At 36.4% G+C, this 21,301-nt stretch overlaps 41 pseudogenes; all 41 read left to right on the top strand.

Moving 5' to 3' along the window:
* Positions 1-277: 277 nt before the first annotated feature.
* Positions 278-396, top strand: LOC124333430 (annotated as a pseudogene).
* Positions 397-811: 415 nt separating this feature from the next.
* LOC124335170 lies at positions 812-930 on the top strand (annotated as a pseudogene).
* A 286-nt stretch (positions 931-1,216) lies between these two features.
* Positions 1,217-1,335, top strand: LOC124333429 (annotated as a pseudogene).
* Positions 1,336-1,750: 415 nt separating this feature from the next.
* Positions 1,751-1,869, top strand: LOC124333428 (annotated as a pseudogene).
* A 416-nt stretch (positions 1,870-2,285) lies between these two features.
* LOC124333427 lies at positions 2,286-2,404 on the top strand (annotated as a pseudogene).
* A 415-nt stretch (positions 2,405-2,819) lies between these two features.
* LOC124335169 lies at positions 2,820-2,938 on the top strand (annotated as a pseudogene).
* Positions 2,939-3,224: 286 nt separating this feature from the next.
* Positions 3,225-3,343, top strand: LOC124333426 (annotated as a pseudogene).
* Positions 3,344-3,757: 414 nt separating this feature from the next.
* Positions 3,758-3,876, top strand: LOC124330108 (annotated as a pseudogene).
* A 286-nt stretch (positions 3,877-4,162) lies between these two features.
* LOC124333425 lies at positions 4,163-4,281 on the top strand (annotated as a pseudogene).
* Positions 4,282-4,695: 414 nt separating this feature from the next.
* On the top strand, positions 4,696-4,814 carry LOC124333424 (annotated as a pseudogene).
* A 415-nt stretch (positions 4,815-5,229) lies between these two features.
* LOC124335167 lies at positions 5,230-5,348 on the top strand (annotated as a pseudogene).
* Positions 5,349-5,634: 286 nt separating this feature from the next.
* LOC124333422 lies at positions 5,635-5,753 on the top strand (annotated as a pseudogene).
* A 415-nt stretch (positions 5,754-6,168) lies between these two features.
* Positions 6,169-6,287, top strand: LOC124333421 (annotated as a pseudogene).
* Positions 6,288-6,703: 416 nt separating this feature from the next.
* On the top strand, positions 6,704-6,822 carry LOC124333420 (annotated as a pseudogene).
* A 415-nt stretch (positions 6,823-7,237) lies between these two features.
* LOC124333419 lies at positions 7,238-7,356 on the top strand (annotated as a pseudogene).
* Positions 7,357-7,772: 416 nt separating this feature from the next.
* LOC124335666 lies at positions 7,773-7,891 on the top strand (annotated as a pseudogene).
* A 413-nt stretch (positions 7,892-8,304) lies between these two features.
* Positions 8,305-8,423, top strand: LOC124333418 (annotated as a pseudogene).
* A 415-nt stretch (positions 8,424-8,838) lies between these two features.
* Positions 8,839-8,957, top strand: LOC124333417 (annotated as a pseudogene).
* Positions 8,958-9,372: 415 nt separating this feature from the next.
* Positions 9,373-9,491, top strand: LOC124333416 (annotated as a pseudogene).
* A 415-nt stretch (positions 9,492-9,906) lies between these two features.
* Positions 9,907-10,025, top strand: LOC124333415 (annotated as a pseudogene).
* A 416-nt stretch (positions 10,026-10,441) lies between these two features.
* Positions 10,442-10,560, top strand: LOC124333414 (annotated as a pseudogene).
* Positions 10,561-10,973: 413 nt separating this feature from the next.
* LOC124333413 lies at positions 10,974-11,092 on the top strand (annotated as a pseudogene).
* Positions 11,093-11,507: 415 nt separating this feature from the next.
* Positions 11,508-11,626, top strand: LOC124333411 (annotated as a pseudogene).
* A 415-nt stretch (positions 11,627-12,041) lies between these two features.
* Positions 12,042-12,160, top strand: LOC124333410 (annotated as a pseudogene).
* A 414-nt stretch (positions 12,161-12,574) lies between these two features.
* On the top strand, positions 12,575-12,693 carry LOC124333409 (annotated as a pseudogene).
* Positions 12,694-13,108: 415 nt separating this feature from the next.
* LOC124333408 lies at positions 13,109-13,227 on the top strand (annotated as a pseudogene).
* A 416-nt stretch (positions 13,228-13,643) lies between these two features.
* On the top strand, positions 13,644-13,762 carry LOC124333407 (annotated as a pseudogene).
* Positions 13,763-14,177: 415 nt separating this feature from the next.
* Positions 14,178-14,296, top strand: LOC124333406 (annotated as a pseudogene).
* A 416-nt stretch (positions 14,297-14,712) lies between these two features.
* Positions 14,713-14,831, top strand: LOC124333658 (annotated as a pseudogene).
* A 415-nt stretch (positions 14,832-15,246) lies between these two features.
* LOC124333405 lies at positions 15,247-15,365 on the top strand (annotated as a pseudogene).
* Positions 15,366-15,779: 414 nt separating this feature from the next.
* LOC124333404 lies at positions 15,780-15,898 on the top strand (annotated as a pseudogene).
* Positions 15,899-16,313: 415 nt separating this feature from the next.
* Positions 16,314-16,432, top strand: LOC124333403 (annotated as a pseudogene).
* A 416-nt stretch (positions 16,433-16,848) lies between these two features.
* LOC124333657 lies at positions 16,849-16,967 on the top strand (annotated as a pseudogene).
* A 413-nt stretch (positions 16,968-17,380) lies between these two features.
* LOC124333402 lies at positions 17,381-17,499 on the top strand (annotated as a pseudogene).
* Positions 17,500-17,914: 415 nt separating this feature from the next.
* Positions 17,915-18,033, top strand: LOC124333399 (annotated as a pseudogene).
* A 416-nt stretch (positions 18,034-18,449) lies between these two features.
* On the top strand, positions 18,450-18,568 carry LOC124333398 (annotated as a pseudogene).
* A 416-nt stretch (positions 18,569-18,984) lies between these two features.
* On the top strand, positions 18,985-19,103 carry LOC124333655 (annotated as a pseudogene).
* Positions 19,104-19,516: 413 nt separating this feature from the next.
* On the top strand, positions 19,517-19,635 carry LOC124333397 (annotated as a pseudogene).
* A 415-nt stretch (positions 19,636-20,050) lies between these two features.
* LOC124333396 lies at positions 20,051-20,169 on the top strand (annotated as a pseudogene).
* A 416-nt stretch (positions 20,170-20,585) lies between these two features.
* LOC124333395 lies at positions 20,586-20,704 on the top strand (annotated as a pseudogene).
* Positions 20,705-21,120: 416 nt separating this feature from the next.
* LOC124333394 lies at positions 21,121-21,239 on the top strand (annotated as a pseudogene).
* Positions 21,240-21,301: the final 62 nt, after the last annotated feature.

The following is a 21,301-nucleotide window of genomic DNA, read 5'->3' as shown; positions in this document are numbered from 1 at the left end:
ATTCCATTGAGAATTTTTCAAAGTTTATCGCGTTTTTTAATCGCGATGGTTACCAGTCCAAATTCGTTGATCAAAAATATCAATGGCATAGAGATAGGTTCAATTCATCTATAGGAATGATTCTGGATAAATTTCATTGCGATTTTTTCAAAGTTTATCGCGCTTTTTTATTCGCGATGGTTACGAGTCCAAATTCTATGAACAAACATTTCTATCACTTTGAAGTGATTTTCTATTCATCCATTGGGACTGGGAGGGTAAATTTTCATTTTTGAATGTCAACGGCCATATCACGTAGAACGCACCTGGTCTCGTCAGCTCCCAGAAGTTAAGTTACGTCGAGTCCCGTTAGTACTTGGAAGGGTGACCGCTTGGGAATACGGGATGTCGTTGGCGATGAATAGTTTGTTTTCAATAACAAATTTCTTGAAATTTTTTTTTCAATCACGATGGTTACCAGTTCAAAATCGTAAATAAAACATTTCAATGCCTTAGAGATAGGTTCAATTCATCTATAAGAATGATTCTGGATCAATTCCATTGAGAGTTTTTCAAAGTTTATCGCGTTTTTTAATCGCGATGGTTACCAGTCCAAATTCGTAGATCAAAAATATCAATGGCATAGAGATAGGTTCAATTCATCTATAGGAATGATTCTGGATAAATTTCATTGCGAGTTTTTCAAAGTTTATCGCGCTTTTTTATTCCCGATGGTTACGAGTCCAAATTTAATGAACAAACATTTCTATCACTTTGAAGTGATTTTCTATTCATCCATTGGGAAAGGGAGGGTAAATTTTCATTTTTGAATGTCAACGGCCATATCACGTAGAACGCACCTGGTCTCGTCAGCTCCCAGAAGTTAAGTTACGTCGAGTCCCGTTAGTCCTTGGAAGGGTGACCGCTTGGGAATACGGGATGTCGTTGGCGATGAATAGTTTGTTTTCAATAACAAATTTCTTGAAATTTTTTTTTTCAATCACGATGGTTACCAGTCCAAATTCGTAGATAAAAAATTTCAATGCCTTAGAGATAGGTTCAATTCATCTATAAGAATGATTCTGGATCAATTCCATTGCGAGTTTTTCAAAGTTTATCGCGCTTTTTTATTCGCGATGGTTACGAGTCCAAATTCTATGAACAAACATTTCTATCACTTTGAAGTGATTTTCTATTCATCCATTGGGACTGGGAGGGTAAATTTTCATTTTTGAATGTCAACGGCCATATCACGTAGAACGCACCTGGTCTCGTCAGCTCCCAGAAGTTAAGTTACGTCGAGTCCCGTTAGTACTTGGAAGGGTGACCGCTTGGGAATACGGGATGTCGTTGGCGATGAATAGTTTGTTTTCAATAACAAATTTCTTGAAATTTTTTTTTCAATCACGATGGTTACCAGTTCAAAATCGTAAATAAAACATTTCAATGCCTTAGAGATAGGTTCAATTCATCTATAAGAATGATTCTGGATCAATTCCATTGAGAGTTTTTCAAAGTTTATCGCGTTTTTTAATCGCGATGGTTACCAGTCCAAATTCGTAGATCAAAAATATCAATGGCATAGAGATAGGTTCAATTCATCTATAGGAATGATTCTGGATAAATTTCATTGCGAGTTTTTCAAAGTTTATCGCGCTTTTTTATTCCCGATGGTTACGAGTCCAAATTTAATGAACAAACATTTCTATCACTTTGAAGTGATTTTCTATTCATCCATTGGGAAAGGGAGGGTAAATTTTCATTTTTGAATGTCAACGGCCATATCACGTAGAACGCACCTGGTCTCGTCAGCTCCCAGAAGTTAAGTTACGTCGAGTCCCGTTAGTACTTGGAAGGGTGACCGCTTGGGAATACGGGATGTCGTTGGCGATGAATAGTTTGTTTTCAATAACAAATTTCTTGAAATTTTTTTTTTCAATCACGATGGTTACCAGTCCAAATTCGTAGATAAAAAATTTCAATGCCTTAGAGATAGGTTCAATTCATCTATAAGAATGATTCTGGATCAATTCCATTGAGAGTTTTTCAAAGTTTATCGCGTTTTTTAATCGAGATGGTTACCAGTCCAAATTCGTAGATCAAAAATATCAATGGCATAGAGATAGGTTCAATTCATCTATAGGAATGATTCTGGATAAATTTCATTGCGAGTTTTTCAAAGTTTATCGCGCTTTTTTATTCCCGATGGTTACGAGTCCAAATTCAATGAACAAACATTTCTATCACTTTGAAGTGATTTTCTATTCATCCATTGGGACTGGGAGGGTAAATTTTCATTTTTGAATGTCAACGGCCATATCACGTAGAACGCACCTGGTCTCGTCAGCTCCCAGAAGTTAAGTTACGTCGAGTCCCGTTAGTACTTGGAAGGGTGACCGCTTGGGAATACGGGATGTCGTTGGCGATGAATAGTTTGTTTTCAATAACAAATTTCTTGAAATTTTTTTTTCAATCACGATGGTTACCAGTTCAAAATCGTAAATAAAACATTTCAATGCCTTAGAGATAGGTTCAATTCATCTATAAGAATGATTCTGGATCAATTCCATTGAGAGTTTTTCAAAGTTTATCGCGTTTTTTAATCGCGATGGTTACCAGTCCAAATTCGTAGATCAAAAATATCAATGGCATAGAGATAGGTTCAATTCATCTATAGGAATGATTCTGGATAAATTTCATTGCGAGTTTTTCAAAGTTTATCGCGCTTTTTTATTCCCGATGGTTACGAGTCCAAATTTAATGAACAAACATTTCTATCACTTTGAAGTGATTTTCTATTCATCCATTGGGAAAGGGAGGGTAAATTTTCATTTTTGAATGTCAACGGCCATATCACGTAGAACGCACCTGGTCTCGTCAGCTCCCAGAAGTTAAGTTACGTCGAGTCCCGTTAGTCCTTGGAAGGGTGACCGCTTGGGAATACGGGATGTCGTTGGCGATGAATAGTTTGTTTTCAATAACAAATTTCTTGAAATTTTTTTTTTCAATCACGATGGTTACCAGTCCAAATTCGTAGATAAAAAATTTCAATGCCTTAGAGATAGGTTCAATTCATCTATAAGAATGATTCTGGATCAATTCCATTGCGAGTTTTTCAAAGTTTATCGCGCTTTTTTATTCGCGATGGTTACGAGTCCAAATTCTATGAACAAACATTTCTATCACTTTGAAGTGATTTTCTATTCATCCATTGGGACTGGGAGGGTAAATTTTCATTTTTGAATGTCAACGGCCATATCACGTAGAACGCACCTGGTCTCGTCAGCTCCCAGAAGTTAAGTTACGTCGAGTCCCGTTAGTACTTGGAAGGGTGACCGCTTGGGAATACGGGATGTCGTTGGCGATGAATTGTTTGTTTTCAATAACAAATTTCTTGAAATTTTTTTTCAATCACGAGGGTTACCAGTTCCAATTCGTAGATAAAACATTTCAATGCCTTAGAGATAGGTTCAATTCATCTATAAGAATGATTCTGGATCAATTCCATTGAGAATTTTTCAAAGTTTATCGCGTTTTTTAATCGCGATGGTTACCAGTCCAAATTCGTTGATCAAAAATATCAATGGCATAGAGATAGGTTCAATTCATCTATAGGAATGATTCTGGATAAATTTCATTGCGAGTTTCTCAAAGTTTATCGCGCTTTTTTATTCCCGATGGTTACGAGTCCAAATTCAATGAACAAACATTTCTATCACTTTGAAGTGATTTTCTATTCATCCATTGGGAAAGGGAGGGTAAATTTTCATTTTTGAATGTCAACGGCCATATCACGTAGAACGCACCTGGTCTCGTCAGCTCCCAGAAGTTAAGTTACGTCTAGTCCCGTTAGTCCTTGGAAGGGTGACCGCTTGGGAATACGGGATGTCGTTGGCGATGAATAGTTTGTTTTCAATAACAAATATCTTGAAATTTTTTTTTTCAATCACGATGGTTACCAGTCCAAATTCGTAGATAAAAAATTTCAATGCCTTAGAGATAGGTTCAATTCATCTATAAGAATGATTCTGGATCAATTCCATTGCGAGTTTTTCAAAGTTTATCGCGCTTTTTTATTCGCGATGGTTACGAGTCCAAATTCTATGAACAAACATTTCTATCACTTTGAAGTGATTTTCTATTCATCCATTGGGACTGGGAGGGTAAATTTTCATTTTTGAATGTCAACGGCCATATCACGTAGAACGCACCTGGTCTCGTCAGCTCCCAGAAGTTAAGTTACGTCGAGTCCCGTTAGTACTTGGAAGGGTGACCGCTTGGGAATACGGGATGTCGTTGGCGATGAATTGTTTGTTTTCAATAACAAATTTCTTGAAATTTTTTTTCAATCACGAGGGTTACCAGTTCCAATTCGTAGATAAAACATTTCAATGCCTTAGAGATAGGTTCAATTCATCTATAAGAATGATTCTGGATCAATTCCATTGAGAATTTTTCAAAGTTTATCGCGTTTTTTAATCGCGATGGTTACCAGTCCAAATTCGTTGATCAAAAATATCAATGGCATAGAGATAGGTTCAATTCATCTATAGGAATGATTCTGGATAAATTTCATTGCGATTTTTTCAAAGTTTATCGCGCTTTTTTATTCGCGATGGTTACGAGTCCAAATTCTATGAACAAACATTTCTATCACTTTGAAGTGATTTTCTATTCATCCATTGGGACTGGGAGGGTAAATTTTCATTTTTGAATGTCAACGGCCATATCACGTAGAACGCACCTGGTCTCGTCAGCTCCCAGAAGTTAAGTTACGTCGAGTCCCGTTAGTACTTGGAAGGGTGACCGCTTGGGAATACGGGATGTCGTTGGCGATGAATAGTTTGTTTTCAATAACAAATTTCTTGAAATTTTTTTTTCAATCACGATGGTTACCAGTTCAAAATCGTAAATAAAACATTTCAATGCCTTAGAGATAGGTTCAATTCATCTATAAGAATGATTCTGGATCAATTCCATTGAGAGTTTTTCAAAGTTTATCGCGTTTTTTAATCGCGATGGTTACCAGTCCAAATTCGTAGATCAAAAATATCAATGGCATAGAGATAGGTTCAATTCATCTATAGGAATGATTCTGGATAAATTTCATTGCGAGTTTTTCAAAGTTTATCGCGCTTTTTTATTCCCGATGGTTACGAGTCCAAATTTAATGAACAAACATTTCTATCACTTTGAAGTGATTTTCTATTCATCCATTGGGAAAGGGAGGGTAAATTTTCATTTTTGAATGTCAACGGCCATATCACGTAGAACGCACCTGGTCTCGTCAGCTCCCAGAAGTTAAGTTACGTCGAGTCCCGTTAGTCCTTGGAAGGGTGACCGCTTGGGAATACGGGATGTCGTTGGCGATGAATAGTTTGTTTTCAATAACAAATTTCTTGAAATTTTTTTTTTCAATCACGATGGTTACCAGTCCAAATTCGTAGATAAAAAATTTCAATGCCTTAGAGATAGGTTCAATTCATCTATAAGAATGATTCTGGATCAATTCCATTGCGAGTTTTTCAAAGTTTATCGCGCTTTTTTATTCGCGATGGTTACGAGTCCAAATTCTATGAACAAACATTTCTATCACTTTGAAGTGATTTTCTATTCATCCATTGGGACTGGGAGGGTAAATTTTCATTTTTGAATGTCAACGGCCATATCACGTAGAACGCACCTGGTCTCGTCAGCTCCCAGAAGTTAAGTTACGTCGAGTCCCGTTAGTACTTGGAAGGGTGACCGCTTGGGAATACGGGATGTCGTTGGCGATGAATAGTTTGTTTTCAATAACAAATTTCTTGAAATTTTTTTTTCAATCACGATGGTTACCAGTTCAAAATCGTAAATAAAACATTTCAATGCCTTAGAGATAGGTTCAATTCATCTATAAGAATGATTCTGGATCAATTCCATTGAGAGTTTTTCAAAGTTTATCGCGTTTTTTAATCGCGATGGTTACCAGTCCAAATTCGTAGATCAAAAATATCAATGGCATAGAGATAGGTTCAATTCATCTATAGGAATGATTCTGGATAAATTTCATTGCGAGTTTTTCAAAGTTTATCGCGCTTTTTTATTCCCGATGGTTACGAGTCCAAATTTAATGAACAAACATTTCTATCACTTTGAAGTGATTTTCTATTCATCCATTGGGAAAGGGAGGGTAAATTTTCATTTTTGAATGTCAACGGCCATATCACGTAGAACGCACCTGGTCTCGTCAGCTCCCAGAAGTTAAGTTACGTCGAGTCCCGTTAGTACTTGGAAGGGTGACCGCTTGGGAATACGGGATGTCGTTGGCGATGAATAGTTTGTTTTCAATAACAAATTTCTTGAAATTTTTTTTTTCAATCACGATGGTTACCAGTCCAAATTCGTAGATAAAAAATTTCAATGCCTTAGAGATAGGTTCAATTCATCTATAAGAATGATTCTGGATCAATTCCATTGAGAGTTTTTCAAAGTTTATCGCGTTTTTTAATCGAGATGGTTACCAGTCCAAATTCGTAGATCAAAAATATCAATGGCATAGAGATAGGTTCAATTCATCTATAGGAATGATTCTGGATAAATTTCATTGCGAGTTTTTCAAAGTTTATCGCGCTTTTTTATTCCCGATGGTTACGAGTCCAAATTCAATGAACAAACATTTCTATCACTTTGAAGTGATTTTCTATTCATCCATTGGGACTGGGAGGGTAAATTTTCATTTTTGAATGTCAACGGCCATATCACGTAGAACGCACCTGGTCTCGTCAGCTCCCAGAAGTTAAGTTACGTCGAGTCCCGTTAGTACTTGGAAGGGTGACCGCTTGGGAATACGGGATGTCGTTGGCGATGAATAGTTTGTTTTCAATAACAAATTTCTTGAAATTTTTTTTTCAATCACGATGGTTACCAGTTCAAAATCGTAAATAAAACATTTCAATGCCTTAGAGATAGGTTCAATTCATCTATAAGAATGATTCTGGATCAATTCCATTGAGAGTTTTTCAAAGTTTATCGCGTTTTTTAATCGCGATGGTTACCAGTCCAAATTCGTAGATCAAAAATATCAATGGCATAGAGATAGGTTCAATTCATCTATAGGAATGATTCTGGATAAATTTCATTGCGAGTTTTTCAAAGTTTATCGCGCTTTTTTATTCCCGATGGTTACGAGTCCAAATTTAATGAACAAACATTTCTATCACTTTGAAGTGATTTTCTATTCATCCATTGGGAAAGGGAGGGTAAATTTTCATTTTTGAATGTCAACGGCCATATCACGTAGAACGCACCTGGTCTCGTCAGCTCCCAGAAGTTAAGTTACGTCGAGTCCCGTTAGTACTTGGAAGGGTGACCGCTTGGGAATACGGGATGTCGTTGGCGATGAATAGTTTGTTTTCAATAACAAATATCTTGAAATTTTTTTTTTCAATCACGATGGTTACCAGTTCAAAATCGTAAATAAAACATTTCAATGCCTTAGAGATAGGTTCAATTCATCTATAAGAATGATTCTGGATCAATTCCATTGAGAGTTTTTCAAAGTTTATCGCGTTTTTTAATCGCGATGGTTACCAGTCCAAATTCGTAGATCAAAAATATCAATGGCATAGAGATAGGTTCAATTCATCTATAGGAATGATTCTGGATAAATTTCATTGCGAGTTTTTCAAAGTTTATCGCGCTTTTTTATTCGCGATGGTTACGAGTCCAAATTCAATGAACAAACATTTCTATCACTTTGAAGTGATTTTCTATTCATCCATTGGGACTGGGAGGGTAAATTTTCATTTTTGAATGTCAACGGCCATATAACGTAGAACGCACCTGGTCTCGTCAGCTCCCAGAAGTTAAGTTACGTCGAGTCCCGTTAGTACTTGGAAGGGTGACCGCTTGGGAATACGGGATGTCGTTGGCGATGAATTGTTTGTTTTCAATAACAAATTTCTTGAAATTTTTTTCAATCACGAGGGTTACCAGTCCCAATTCGTACATAAAACATTTCAATGCCTTAGAGATAGGTTAAATTCATCTATAAGAATGATTCTGGATCAATTCCATTGAGAGTTTTTCAAAGTTTATCGCGTTTTTTAATCGCGATGGTTACCAGTCAAAATTCGTAGATCAAAAATATCAATGGCATAGAGATAGGTTCAATTCATCTATAGGAATGATTCTGGATAAATTTCATTGCGAGTTTTTCAAAGTTTATCGCGCTTTTTTATTCGCGATGGTTACGAGTCCAAATTCTATGAACAAACATTTCTATCACTTTGAAGTGATTTTCTATTCATCCATTGGGACTGGGAGGGTAAATTTTCATTTTTGAATGTCAACGGCCATATCACGTAGAACGCACCTGGTCTCGTCAGCTCCCAGAAGTTAAGTTACGTCGAGTCCCGTTAGTACTTGGAAGGGTGACCGCTTGGGAATACGGGATGTCGTTGGCGATGAATAGTTTGTTTTCAATAACAAATTTCTTGAAATTTTTTTTTCAATCACGATGGTTACCAGTTCAAAATCGTAAATAAAACATTTCAATGCCTTAGAGATAGGTTCAATTCATCTATAAGAATGATTCTGGATCAATTCCATTGAGAGTTTTTCAAAGTTTATCGCGTTTTTTAATCGCGATGGTTACCAGTCCAAATTCGTAGATCAAAAATATCAATGGCATAGAGATAGGTTCAATTCATCTATAGGAATGATTCTGGATAAATTTCATTGCGAGTTTTTCAAAGTTTATCGCGCTTTTTTATTCGCGATGGTTACGAGTCCAAATTCTATGAACAAACATTTCTATCACTTTGAAGTGATTTTCTATTCATCCATTGGGACTGGGAGGGTAAATTTTCATTTTTGAATGTCAACGGCCATATCACGTAGAACGCACCTGGTCTCGTCAGCTCCCAGAAGTTAAGTTACGTCGAGTCCCGTTAGTACTTGGAAGGGTGACCGCTTGGGAATACGGGATGTCGTTGGCGATGAATAGTTTGTTTTCAATAACAAATTTCTTGAAATTTTTTTTTCAATCACGATGGTTACCAGTTCAAAATCGTAAATAAAACATTTCAATGCCTTAGAGATAGGTTCAATTCATCTATAAGAATGATTCTGGATCAATTCCATTGAGAGTTTTTCAAAGTTTATCGCGTTTTTTAATCGCGATGGTTTTCAGTCCAAATTCGTAGATCAAAAATATCAATGGCATAGAGATAGGTTCAATTCATCTATAGGAATGATTCTGGATAAATTTCATTGCGAGTTTTTCAAAGTTTATCGCGCTTTTTTATTCGCGATGGTTACGAGTCCAAATTCTATGAACAAACATTTCTATCACTTTGAAGTGATTTTCTATTCATCCATTGGGACTGGGAGGGTAAATTTTCATTTTTGAATGTCAACGGCCATATCACGTAGAACGCACCTGGTCTCGTCAGCTCCCAGAAGTTAAGTTACGTCGAGTCCCGTTAGTACTTGGAAGGGTGACCGCTTGGGAATACGGGATGTCGTTGGCGATGAATAGTTTGTTTTCAATAACAAATTTCTTGAAATTTTTTTTTCAATCACGATGGTTACCAGTTCAAAATCGTAAATAAAACATTTCAATGCCTTAGAGATAGGTTCAATTCATCTATAAGAATGATTCTGGATCAATTCCATTGAGAGTTTTTCAAAGTTTATCGCGTTTTTTAATCGCGATGGTTACCAGTCCAAATTCGTAGATCAAAAATATCAATGGCATAGAGATAGGTTCAATTCATCTATAGGAATGATTCTGGATAAATTTCATTGCGAGTTTTTCAAAGTTTATCGCGCTTTTTTATTCCCGATGGTTACGAGTCCAAATTTAATGAACAAACATTTCTATCACTTTGAAGTGATTTTCTATTCATCCATTGGGAAAGGGAGGGTAAATTTTCATTTTTGAATGTCAACGGCCATATCACGTAGAACGCACCTGGTCTCGTCAGCTCCCAGAAGTTAAGTTACGTCGAGTCCCGTTAGTACTTGGAAGGGTGACCGCTTGGGAATACGGGATGTCGTTGGCGATGAATAGTTTGTTTTCAATAACAAATATCTTGAAATTTTTTTTTTCAATCACGATGGTTACCAGTTCAAAATCGTAAATAAAACATTTCAATGCCTTAGAGATAGGTTCAATTCATCTATAAGAATGATTCTGGATCAATTCCATTGAGAGTTTTTCAAAGTTTATCGCGTTTTTTAATCGCGATGGTTACCAGTCCAAATTCGTAGATCAAAAATATCAATGGCATAGAGATAGGTTCAATTCATCTATAGGAATGATTCTGGATAAATTTCATTGCGAGTTTTTCAAAGTTTATCGCGCTTTTTTATTCGCGATGGTTACGAGTCCAAATTCAATGAACAAACATTTCTATCACTTTGAAGTGATTTTCTATTCATCCATTGGGACTGGGAGGGTAAATTTTCATTTTTGAATGTCAACGGCCATATCACGTAGAACGCACCTGGTCTCGTCAGCTCCCAGAAGTTAAGTTACGTCGAGTCCCGTTAGTACTTGGAAGGGTGACCGCTTGGGAATACGGGATGTCGTTGGCGATGAATTGTTTGTTTTCAATAACAAATTTCTTGAAATTTTTTTCAATCACGAGGGTTACCAGTCCCAATTCGTACATAAAACATTTCAATGCCTTAGAGATAGGTTAAATTCATCTATAAGAATGATTCTGGATCAATTCCATTGAGAGTTTTTCAAAGTTTATCGCGTTTTTTAATCCCGATGGTTACCAGTCCAAATTCGTAGATCAAAAATATCAATGGCATAGAGATAGGTTCAATTCATCTATAGGAATGATTCTGGATAAATTTCATTGCGAGTTTTTCAAAGTTTATCGCGCTTTTTTATTCGCGATGGTTACGAGTCCAAATTCTATGAACAAACATTTCTATCACTTTGAAGTGATTTTCTATTCATCCATTGGGACTGGGAGGGTAAATTTTCATTTTTGAATGTCAACGGCCATATCACGTAGAACGCACCTGGTCTCGTCAGCTCCCAGAAGTTAAGTTACGTCGAGTCCCGTTAGTACTTGGAAGGGTGACCGCTTGGGAATACGGGATGTCGTTGGCGATGAATAGTTTGTTTTCAATAACAAATTTCTTGAAATTTTTTTTTCAATCACGATGGTTACCAGTTCAAAATCGTAAATAAAACATTTCAATGCCTTAGAGATAGGTTCAATTCATCTATAAGAATGATTCTGGATCAATTCCATTGAGAGTTTTTCAAAGTTTATCGCGTTTTTTAATCGCGATGGTTTTCAGTCCAAATTCGTAGATCAAAAATATCAATGGCATAGAGATAGGTTCAATTCATCTATAGGAATGATTCTGGATAAATTTCATTGCGAGTTTTTCAAAGTTTATCGCGCTTTTTTATTCGCGATGGTTACGAGTCCAAATTCTATGAACAAACATTTCTATCACTTTGAAGTGATTTTCTATTCATCCATTGGGACTGGGAGGGTAAATTTTCATTTTTGAATGTCAACGGCCATATCACGTAGAACGCACCTGGTCTCGTCAGCTCCCAGAAGTTAAGTTACGTCGAGTCCCGTTAGTACTTGGAAGGGTGACCGCTTGGGAATACGGGATGTCGTTGGCGATGAATAGTTTGTTTTCAATAACAAATTTCTTGAAATTTTTTTTTCAATCACGATGGTTACCAGTTCAAAATCGTAAATAAAACATTTCAATGCCTTAGAGATAGGTTCAATTCATCTATAAGAATGATTCTGGATCAATTCCATTGAGAGTTTTTCAAAGTTTATCGCGTTTTTTAATCGCGATGGTTTTCAGTCCAAATTCGTAGATCAAAAATATCAATGGCATAGAGATAGGTTCAATTCATCTATAGGAATGATTCTGGATAAATTTCATTGCGAGTTTTTCAAAGTTTATCGCGCTTTTTTATTCGCGATGGTTACGAGTCCAAATTCTATGAACAAACATTTCTATCACTTTGAAGTGATTTTCTATTCATCCATTGGGACTGGGAGGGTAAATTTTCATTTTTGAATGTCAACGGCCATATCACGTAGAACGCACCTGGTCTCGTCAGCTCCCAGAAGTTAAGTTACGTCGAGTCCCGTTAGTACTTGGAAGGGTGACCGCTTGGGAATACGGGATGTCGTTGGCGATGTATTGTTTGTTTTCAATAACAAATTTCTTGAAATTTTTTTTCAATCACGAGGGTTACCAGTCCCAATTCGTAGATAAAACATTTCAATGCCTTAGAGATAGGTTCAATTCATCTATAAGAATGATTCTGGATCAATTCCATTGAGAATTTTTCAAAGTTTATCGCGTTTTTTAATCGCGATGGTTACCAGTCCAAATTCGTAGATCAAAAATATCAATGGCATAGAGATAGGTTCAATTCATCTATAGGAATGATTCTGGATAAATTTCATTGCGATTTTTTCAAAGTTTATCGCGCTTTTTTATTCGCGATGGTTACGAGTCCAAATTCTATGAACAAACATTTCTATCACTTTGAAGTGATTTTCTATTCATCCATTGGGACTGGGAGGGTAAATTTTCATTTTTGAATGTCAACGGCCATATCACGTAGAACGCACCTGGTCTCGTCAGCTCCCAGAAGTTAAGTTACGTCGAGTCCCGTTAGTACTTGGAAGGGTGACCGCTTGGGAATACGGGATGTCGTTGGCGATGAATAGTTTGTTTTCAATAACAAATTTCTTGAAATTTTTTTTTCAATCACGATGGTTACCAGTTCAAAATCGTAAATAAAACATTTCAATGCCTTAGAGATAGGTTCAATTCATCTATAAGAATGATTCTGGATCAATTCCATTGAGAGTTTTTCAAAGTTTATCGCGTTTTTTAATCGCGATGGTTACCAGTCCAAATTCGTAGATCAAAAATATCAATGGCATAGAGATAGGTTCAATTCATCTATAGGAATGATTCTGGATAAATTTCATTGCGAGTTTTTCAAAGTTTATCGCGCTTTTTTATTCGCGATGGTTACGAGTCCAAATTTAATGAACAAACATTTCTATCACTTTGAAGTGATTTTCTATTCATCCATTGGGAAAGGGAGGGTAAATTTTCATTTTTGAATGTCAACGGCCATATCACGTAGAACGCACCTGGTCTCGTCAGCTCCCAGAAGTTAAGTTACGTCGAGTCCCGTTAGTACTTGGAAGGGTGACCGCTTGGGAATACGGGATGTCGTTGGCGATGAATAGTTTGTTTTCAATAACAAATATCTTGAAATTTTTTTTTTCAATCACGATGGTTACCAGTTCAAAATCGTAAATAAAACATTTCAATGCCTTAGAGATAGGTTCAATTCATCTATAAGAATGATTCTGGATCAATTCCATTGAGAGTTTTTCAAAGTTTATCGCGTTTTTTAATCGCGATGGTTACCAGTCCAAATTCGTAGATCAAAAATATCAATGGCATAGAGATAGGTTCAATTCATCTATAGGAATGATTCTGGATAAATTTCATTGCGATTTTTTCAAAGTTTATCGCGCTTTTTTATTCGCGATGGTTACGAGTCCAAATTCTATGAACAAACATTTCTATCACTTTGAAGTGATTTTCTATTCATCCATTGGGACTGGGAGGGTAAATTTTCATTTTTGAATGTCAACGGCCATATCACGTAGAACGCACCTGGTCTCGTCAGCTCCCAGAAGTTAAGTTACGTCGAGTCCCGTTAGTACTTGGAAGGGTGACCGCTTGGGAATACGGGATGTCGTTGGCGATGAATAGTTTGTTTTCAATAACAAATTTCTTGAAATTTTTTTTTCAATCACGATGGTTACCAGTTCAAAATCGTAAATAAAACATTTCAATGCCTTAGAGATAGGTTCAATTCATCTATAAGAATGATTCTGGATCAATTCCATTGAGAGTTTTTCAAAGTTTATCGCGTTTTTTAATCGCGATGGTTACCAGTCCAAATTCGTAGATCAAAAATATCAATGGCATAGAGATAGGTTCAATTCATCTATAGGAATGATTCTGGATAAATTTCATTGCGAGTTTTTCAAAGTTTATCGCGCTTTTTTATTCGCGATGGTTACGAGTCCAAATTTAATGAACAAACATTTCTATCACTTTGAAGTGATTTTCTATTCATCCATTGGGAAAGGGAGGGTAAATTTTCATTTTTGAATGTCAACGGCCATATCACGTAGAACGCACCTGGTCTCGTCAGCTCCCAGAAGTTAAGTTACGTCGAGTCCCGTTAGTACTTGGAAGGGTGACCGCTTGGGAATACGGGATGTCGTTGGCGATGAATAGTTTGTTTTCAATAACAAATATCTTGAAATTTTTTTTTTCAATCACGATGGTTACCAGTTCAAAATCGTAAATAAAACATTTCAATGCCTTAGAGATAGGTTCAATTCATCTATAAGAATGATTCTGGATCAATTCCATTGAGAGTTTTTCAAAGTTTATCGCGTTTTTTAATCGCGATGGTTACCAGTCCAAATTCGTAGATCAAAAATATCAATGGCATAGAGATAGGTTCAATTCATCTATAGGAATGATTCTGGATAAATTTCATTGCGAGTTTTTCAAAGTTTATCGCGCTTTTTTATTCGCGATGGTTACGAGTCCAAATTCAATGAACAAACATTTCTATCACTTTGAAGTGATTTTTTATTCATCCATTGGGACTGGGAGGGTAAATTTTCATTTTTGAATGTCAACGGCCATATCACGTAGAACGCACCTGGTCTCGTCAGCTCCCAGAAGTTAAGTTACGACGAGTCCCGTTAGTACTTGGAAGGGTGACCGCTTGGGAATACGGGATGTCGTTGGCGATGAATAGTTTGTTTTCAATAACAAATTTCTTGAAATTTTTTTTTCAATCACGATGGTTACCAGTTCAAAATCGTAAATAAAACATTTCAATGCCTTAGAGATAGGTTCAATTCATCTATAAGAATGATTCTGGATCAATTCCATTGAGAGTTTTTCAAAGTTTATCGCGTTTTTTAATCGCGATGGTTTTCAGTCCAAATTCGTAGATCAAAAATATCAATGGCATAGAGATAGGTTCAATTCATCTATAGGAATGATTCTGGATAAATTTCATTGCGAGTTTTTCAAAGTTTATCGCGCTTTTTTATTCGCGATGGTTACGAGTCCAAATTCTATGAACAAACATTTCTATCACTTTGAAGTGATTTTCTATTCATCCATTGGGACTGGGAGGGTAAATTTTCATTTTTGAATGTCAACGGCCATATCACGTAGAACGCACCTGGTCTCGTCAGCTCCCAGAAGTTAAGTTACGTCGAGTCCCGTTAGTACTTGGAAGGGTGACCGCTTGGGAATACGGGATGTCGTTGGCGATGTATTGTTTGTTTTCAATAACAAATTTCTTGAAATTTTTTTTCAATCACGAGGGTTACCAGTCCCAATTCGTAGATAAAACATTTCAATGCCTTAGAGATAGGTTCAATTCATCTATAAGAATGATTCTGGATCAATTCCATTGAGAATTTTTCAAAGTTTATCGCGTTTTTTAATCGCGATGGTTACCAGTCCAAATTCGTAGATCAAAAATATCAATGGCATAGAGATAGGTTCAATTCATCTATAGGAATGATTCTGGATAAATTTCATTGCGATTTTTTCAAAGTTTATCGCGCTTTTTTATTCGCGATGGTTACGAGTCCAAATTCTATGAACAAACATTTCTATCACTTTGAAGTGATTTTCTATTCATCCATTGGGACTGGGAGGGTAAATTTTCATTTTTGAATGTCAACGGCCATATCACGTAGAACGCACCTGGTCTCGTCAGCTCCCAGAAGTTAAGTTACGTCGAGTCCCGTTAGTACTTGGAAGGGTGACCGCTTGGGAATACGGGATGTCGTTGGCGATGAATAGTTTGTTTTCAATAACAAATTTCTTGAAATTTTTTTTTCAATCACGATGGTTACCAGTTCAAAATCGTAAATAAAACATTTCAATGCCTTAGAGATAGGTTCAATTCATCTATAAGAATGATTCTGGATCAATTCCATTGAGAGTTTTTCAAAGTTTATCGCGTTTTTTAATCGCGATGGTTACCAGTCCAAATTCGTAGATCAAAAATATCAATGGCATAGAGATAGGTTCAATTCATCTATAGGAATGATTCTGGATAAATTTCATTGCGAGTTTTTCAAAGTTTATCGCGCTTTTTTATTCGCGATGGTTACGAGTCCAAATTTAATGAACAAACATTTCTATCACTTTGAAGTGATTTTCTATTCATCCATTGGGAAAGGGAGGGTAAATTTTCATTTTTGAATGTCAACGGCCATATCACGTAGAACGCACCTGGTCTCGTCAGCTCCCAGAAGTTAAGTTACGTCGAGTCCCGTTAGTACTTGGAAGGGTGACCGCTTGGGAATACGGGATGTCGTTGGCGATGAATAGTTTGTTTTCAATAACAAATATCTTGAAATTTTTTTTTTCAATCACGATGGTTACCAGTTCAAAATCGTAAATAAAACATTTCAATGCCTTAGAGATAGGTTCAATTCATCTATAAGAATGATTCTGGATCAATTCCATTGAGAGTTTTTCAAAGTTTATCGCGTTTTTTAATCGCGATGGTTACCAGTCCAAATTCGTAGATCAAAAATATCAATGGCATAGAGATAGGTTCAATTCATCTATAGGAATGATTCTGGATAAATTTCATTGCGAGTTTTTCAAAGTTTATCGCGCTTTTTTATTCGCGATGGTTACGAGTCCAAATTCAATGAACAAACATTTCTATCACTTTGAAGTGATTTTTTATTCATCCATTGGGACTGGGAGGGTAAATTTTCATTTTTGAATGTCAACGGCCATATCACGTAGAACGCACCTGGTCTCGTCAGCTCCCAGAAGTTAAGTTACGACGAGTCCCGTTAGTACTTGGAAGGGTGACCGCTTGGGAATACGGGATGTCGTTGGCGATGAATTGTTTGTTTTCAATAACAAATTTCTTGAAATTTTTTTCAATCACGAGGGTTACCAGTCCCAATTCGTACATAAAACATTTCAATGCCTTAGAGATAGGTTAAATTCATCTATAAGAATGATTCTGGATCAATTCCATTGAGAGTTTTTCAAAGTTTATCGCGTTTTTTAATCGCGATGGTTACCAGTCCAAATTCGTAGATCAAAAATATCAATGGCATAGAGATAGGTTCAATTCATCTATAGGAATGATTCTGGATAAATTTCATTGCGAGTTTTTCAAAGTTTATCGCGCTTTTTTATTCGCGATGGTTACGAGTCCAAATTCTATGAACAAACATTTCTATCACTTTGAAGTGATTTTCTATTCATCCATTGGGACTGGGAGGGTAAATTTTCATTTTTGAATGTCAACGGCCATATCACGTAGAACGCACCTGGTCTCGTCAGCTCCCAGAAGTTAAGTTACGTCGAGTCCCGTTAGTACTTGGAAGGGTGACCGCTTGGGAATACGGGATGTCGTTGGCGATGAATAGTTTGTTTTCAATAACAAATTTCTTGAAATTTTTTTTTCAATCACGATGGTTACCAGTTCAAAATCGTAAATAAAACATTTCAATGCCTTAGAGATAGGTTCAATTCATCTATAAGAATGATTCTGGATCAATTCCATTGAGAGTTTTTCAAAGTTTATCGCGTTTTTTAATCGCGATGGTTACCAGTCCAAATTCGTAGATCAAAAATATCAATGGCATAGAGATAGGTTCAATTCATCTATACGAATGATTCTGGATAAATTTCATTGCGAGTTTTTCAAAGTTTATCGCGCTTTTTTATTCGCGATGGTTACGAGTCCAAATTCTATGAACAAACATTTCTATCACTTTGAAGTGATTTTCTATTCATCCATTGGGACTGGGAGGGTAAATTTTCATTTTTGAATGTCAACGGCCATATCACGTAGAACGCACCTGGTCTCGTCAGCTCCCAGAAGTTAAGTTACGTCGAGTCCCGTTAGTACTTGGAAGGGTGACCGCTTGGGAATACGGGATGTCGTTGGCGATGAATAGTTTGTTTTCAATAACAAATTTCTTGAAATTTTTTTTTTCAATCACGATGGTTACCAGTTCAAAATCGTAAGCAAAACATTTCAATGCCTTAGAGATAGGTTCAATTCATCTATAAGAATGATTCTGGATCAATTCCATTGAGAGTTTTTCAAAGTTTATCGCGTTTTTTAATCGCGATGGTTACCAGTCCAAATTCGTAGATCAAAAATATCAATGGCATAGAGATAGGTTCAATTCATCTATAGGAATGATTCTGGATAAATTTCATTGCGAGTTTTTCAAAGTTTATCGCGCTTTTTTATTCGCGATGGTTACGAGTCCAAATTTAATGAACAAACATTTCTATCACTTTGAAGTGATTTTCTATTCATCCATTGGGAAAGGGAGGGTAAATTTTCATTTTTGAATGTCAACGGCCATATCACGTAGAACGCACCTGGTCTCGTCAGCTCCCAGAAGTTAAGTTACGTCGAGTCCCGTTAGTACTTGGAAGGGTGACCGCTTGGGAATACGGGATGTCGTTGGCGATGAATAGTTTGTTTTCAATAACAAATATCTTGAAATTTTTTTTTTCAATCACGATGGTTACCAGTTCAAAATCGTAAATAAAACATTTCAATGCCTTAGAGATAGGTTCAATTCATCTATAAGAATGATTCTGGATCAATTCCATTGAGAGTTTTTCAAAGTTTATCGCGTTTTTTAATCGCGATGGTTACCAGTCCAAATTCGTAGATCAAAAATATCAATGGCATAGAGATAGGTTCAATTCATCTATAGGAATGATTCTGGATAAATTTCATTGCGAGTTTTTCAAAGTTTATCGCGCTTTTTTATTCGCGATGGTTACGAGTCCAAATTCAATGAACAAACATTTCTATCACTTTGAAGTGATTTTTTATTCATCCATTGGGACTGGGAGGGTAAATTTTCATTTTTGAATGTCAACGGCCATATCACGTAGAACGCACCTGGTCTCGTCAGCTCCCAGAAGTTAAGTTACGACGAGTCCCGTTAGTACTTGGAAGGGTGACCGCTTGGGAATACGGGATGTCGTTGGCGATGAATTGTTTGTTTTCAATAACAAATTTCTTGAAATTTTTTTCAATCACGAGGGTTACCAGTCCCAATTCGTACATAAAACATTTCAATGCCTTAGAGATAGGTTAAATTCATCTATAAGAATGATTCTGGATCAATTCCATTGAGAGTTTTTCAAAGTTTATCGCGTTTTTTAATCGCGATGGTTACCAGTCCAAATTCGTAGATCAAAAATATCAATGGCATAGAGATAGGTTCAATTCATCTATAGGAATGATTCTGGATAAATTTCATTGCGAGTTTTTCAAAGTTTATCGCGCTTTTTTATTCGCGATGGTTACGAGTCCAAATTCTATGAACAAACATTTCTATCACTTTGAAGTGATTTTCTATTCATCCATTGGGACTGGGAGGGTAAATTTTCATTTTTGAATGTCAACGGCCATATCACGTAGAACGCACCTGGTCTCGTCAGCTCCCAGAAGTTAAGTTACGTCGAGTCCCGTTAGTACTTGGAAGGGTGACCGCTTGGGAATACGGGATGTCGTTGGCGATGAATAGTTTGTTTTCAATAACAAATTTCTTGAAATTTTTTTTTCAATCACGATGGTTACCAGTTCAAAATCGTAAATAAAACATTTCAATGCCTTAGAGATAGGTTCAATTCATCTATAAGAATGATTCTGGATCAATTCCATTGAGAGTTTTTCAAAGTTTATCGCGTTTTTTAATCGCGATGGTTACCAGTCCAAATTCGTAGATCAAAAATATCAATGGCATAGAGATAGGTTCAATTCATCTATACGAATGATTCTGGATAAATTTCATTGCGAGTTTTTCAAAGTTTATCGCGCTTTTTTATTCGCGATGGTTACGAGTCCAAATTCTATGAACAAACATTTCTATCACTTTGAAGTGATTTTCTATTCATCCATTGGGACTGGGAGGGTAAATTTTCATTTTTGAATGTCAACGGCCATATCACGTAGAACGCACCTGGTCTCGTCAGCTCCCAGAAGTTAAGTTACGTCGAGTCCCGTTAGTACTTGGAAGGGTGACCGCTTGGGAATACGGGATGTCGTTGGCGATGAATAGTTTGTTTTCAATAACAAATTTCTTGAAATTTTTTTTTTCAATCACGATGGTTACCAGTTCAAAATCGTAAGCAAAACATTTCAATGCCTTAGAGATAGGTTCAATTCATCTATAAGAATGATTCTGGATCAATTCCATTGAGAGTTTTTCAAAGTTTATCGCGTTTTTTAATCGCGATGGTTACCAGTCCAAATTCGTAGATCAAAAATATCAATGGCATAGAGATAGGTTCAATTCATCTATAGGAATGATTCTGGATAAATTTCATTGCGAGTTTTTCAAAGTTTATCGCGCTTTTTTATTCGCGATGGTTACGAGTCCAAATTCTATGAACAAACATTTCTATCACTTTGAAGTGATTTTCTATTCATCCATTGGGACTGGGAGGGTAAATTTTCATTTTTGAATGTCAACGGCCATATCACGTAGAACGCACCTGGTCTCGTCAGCTCCCAGAAGTTAAGTTACGTCGAGTCCCGTTAGTACTTGGAAGGGTGACCGCTTGGGAATACGGGATGTCGTTGGCGGTGAATAGTTTGTTTTCAATAACAAATTTCTTGAAATTTTTTTTTTCAATCACGATGGTTACCAGTCCAAATTCGTAGATAAAAAATTTCAATGCCTTAGAGATAGGTTCAATTCATCTATAAGAATGATTCTGGATCAATTCCATTGAGAGTTTTTCAAAGTTTATCGCGTTTTTTAATCGAGATGGTTACCAGTCCAAATTCGTAGATCAAAAATATCAATGGCATAGAGATAGGTTCAATTCATCTATAGGAATGATTCTGGATAAATTTCATTGCGAGTTTTTCAAAGTTTATCGCGCTTTTTTATTCGCGATGGTTACGAGTCCAAATTCTATGAACAAACATTTCTATCACTTTGAAGTGATTTTCTATTCATCCATTGGGACTGGGAGGGTAAATTTTCATTTTTGAATGTCAACGGCCATATCACGTAGAACGCACCTGGTCTCGTCAGCTCCCAGAAGTTAAGTTACGTCGAGTCCCGTTAGTACTTGGAAGGGTGACCGCTTGGGAATACGGGATGTCGTTGGCGATGAATAGTTTGTTTTCAATAACAAATTTCTTGAAATTTTTTTTTTCAATCACGATGGTTAC

This window comes from Daphnia pulicaria, chromosome 3 (assembly GCF_021234035.1).
Source record: "Daphnia pulicaria isolate SC F1-1A chromosome 3, SC_F0-13Bv2, whole genome shotgun sequence".
Classification (NCBI taxonomy): Eukaryota; Metazoa; Arthropoda; class Branchiopoda; order Diplostraca; family Daphniidae; genus Daphnia; species Daphnia pulicaria.
The sequence above is the reverse complement of the archived record's forward strand: the minus strand, read 5'-3'. Positions and strand labels throughout refer to the sequence as shown.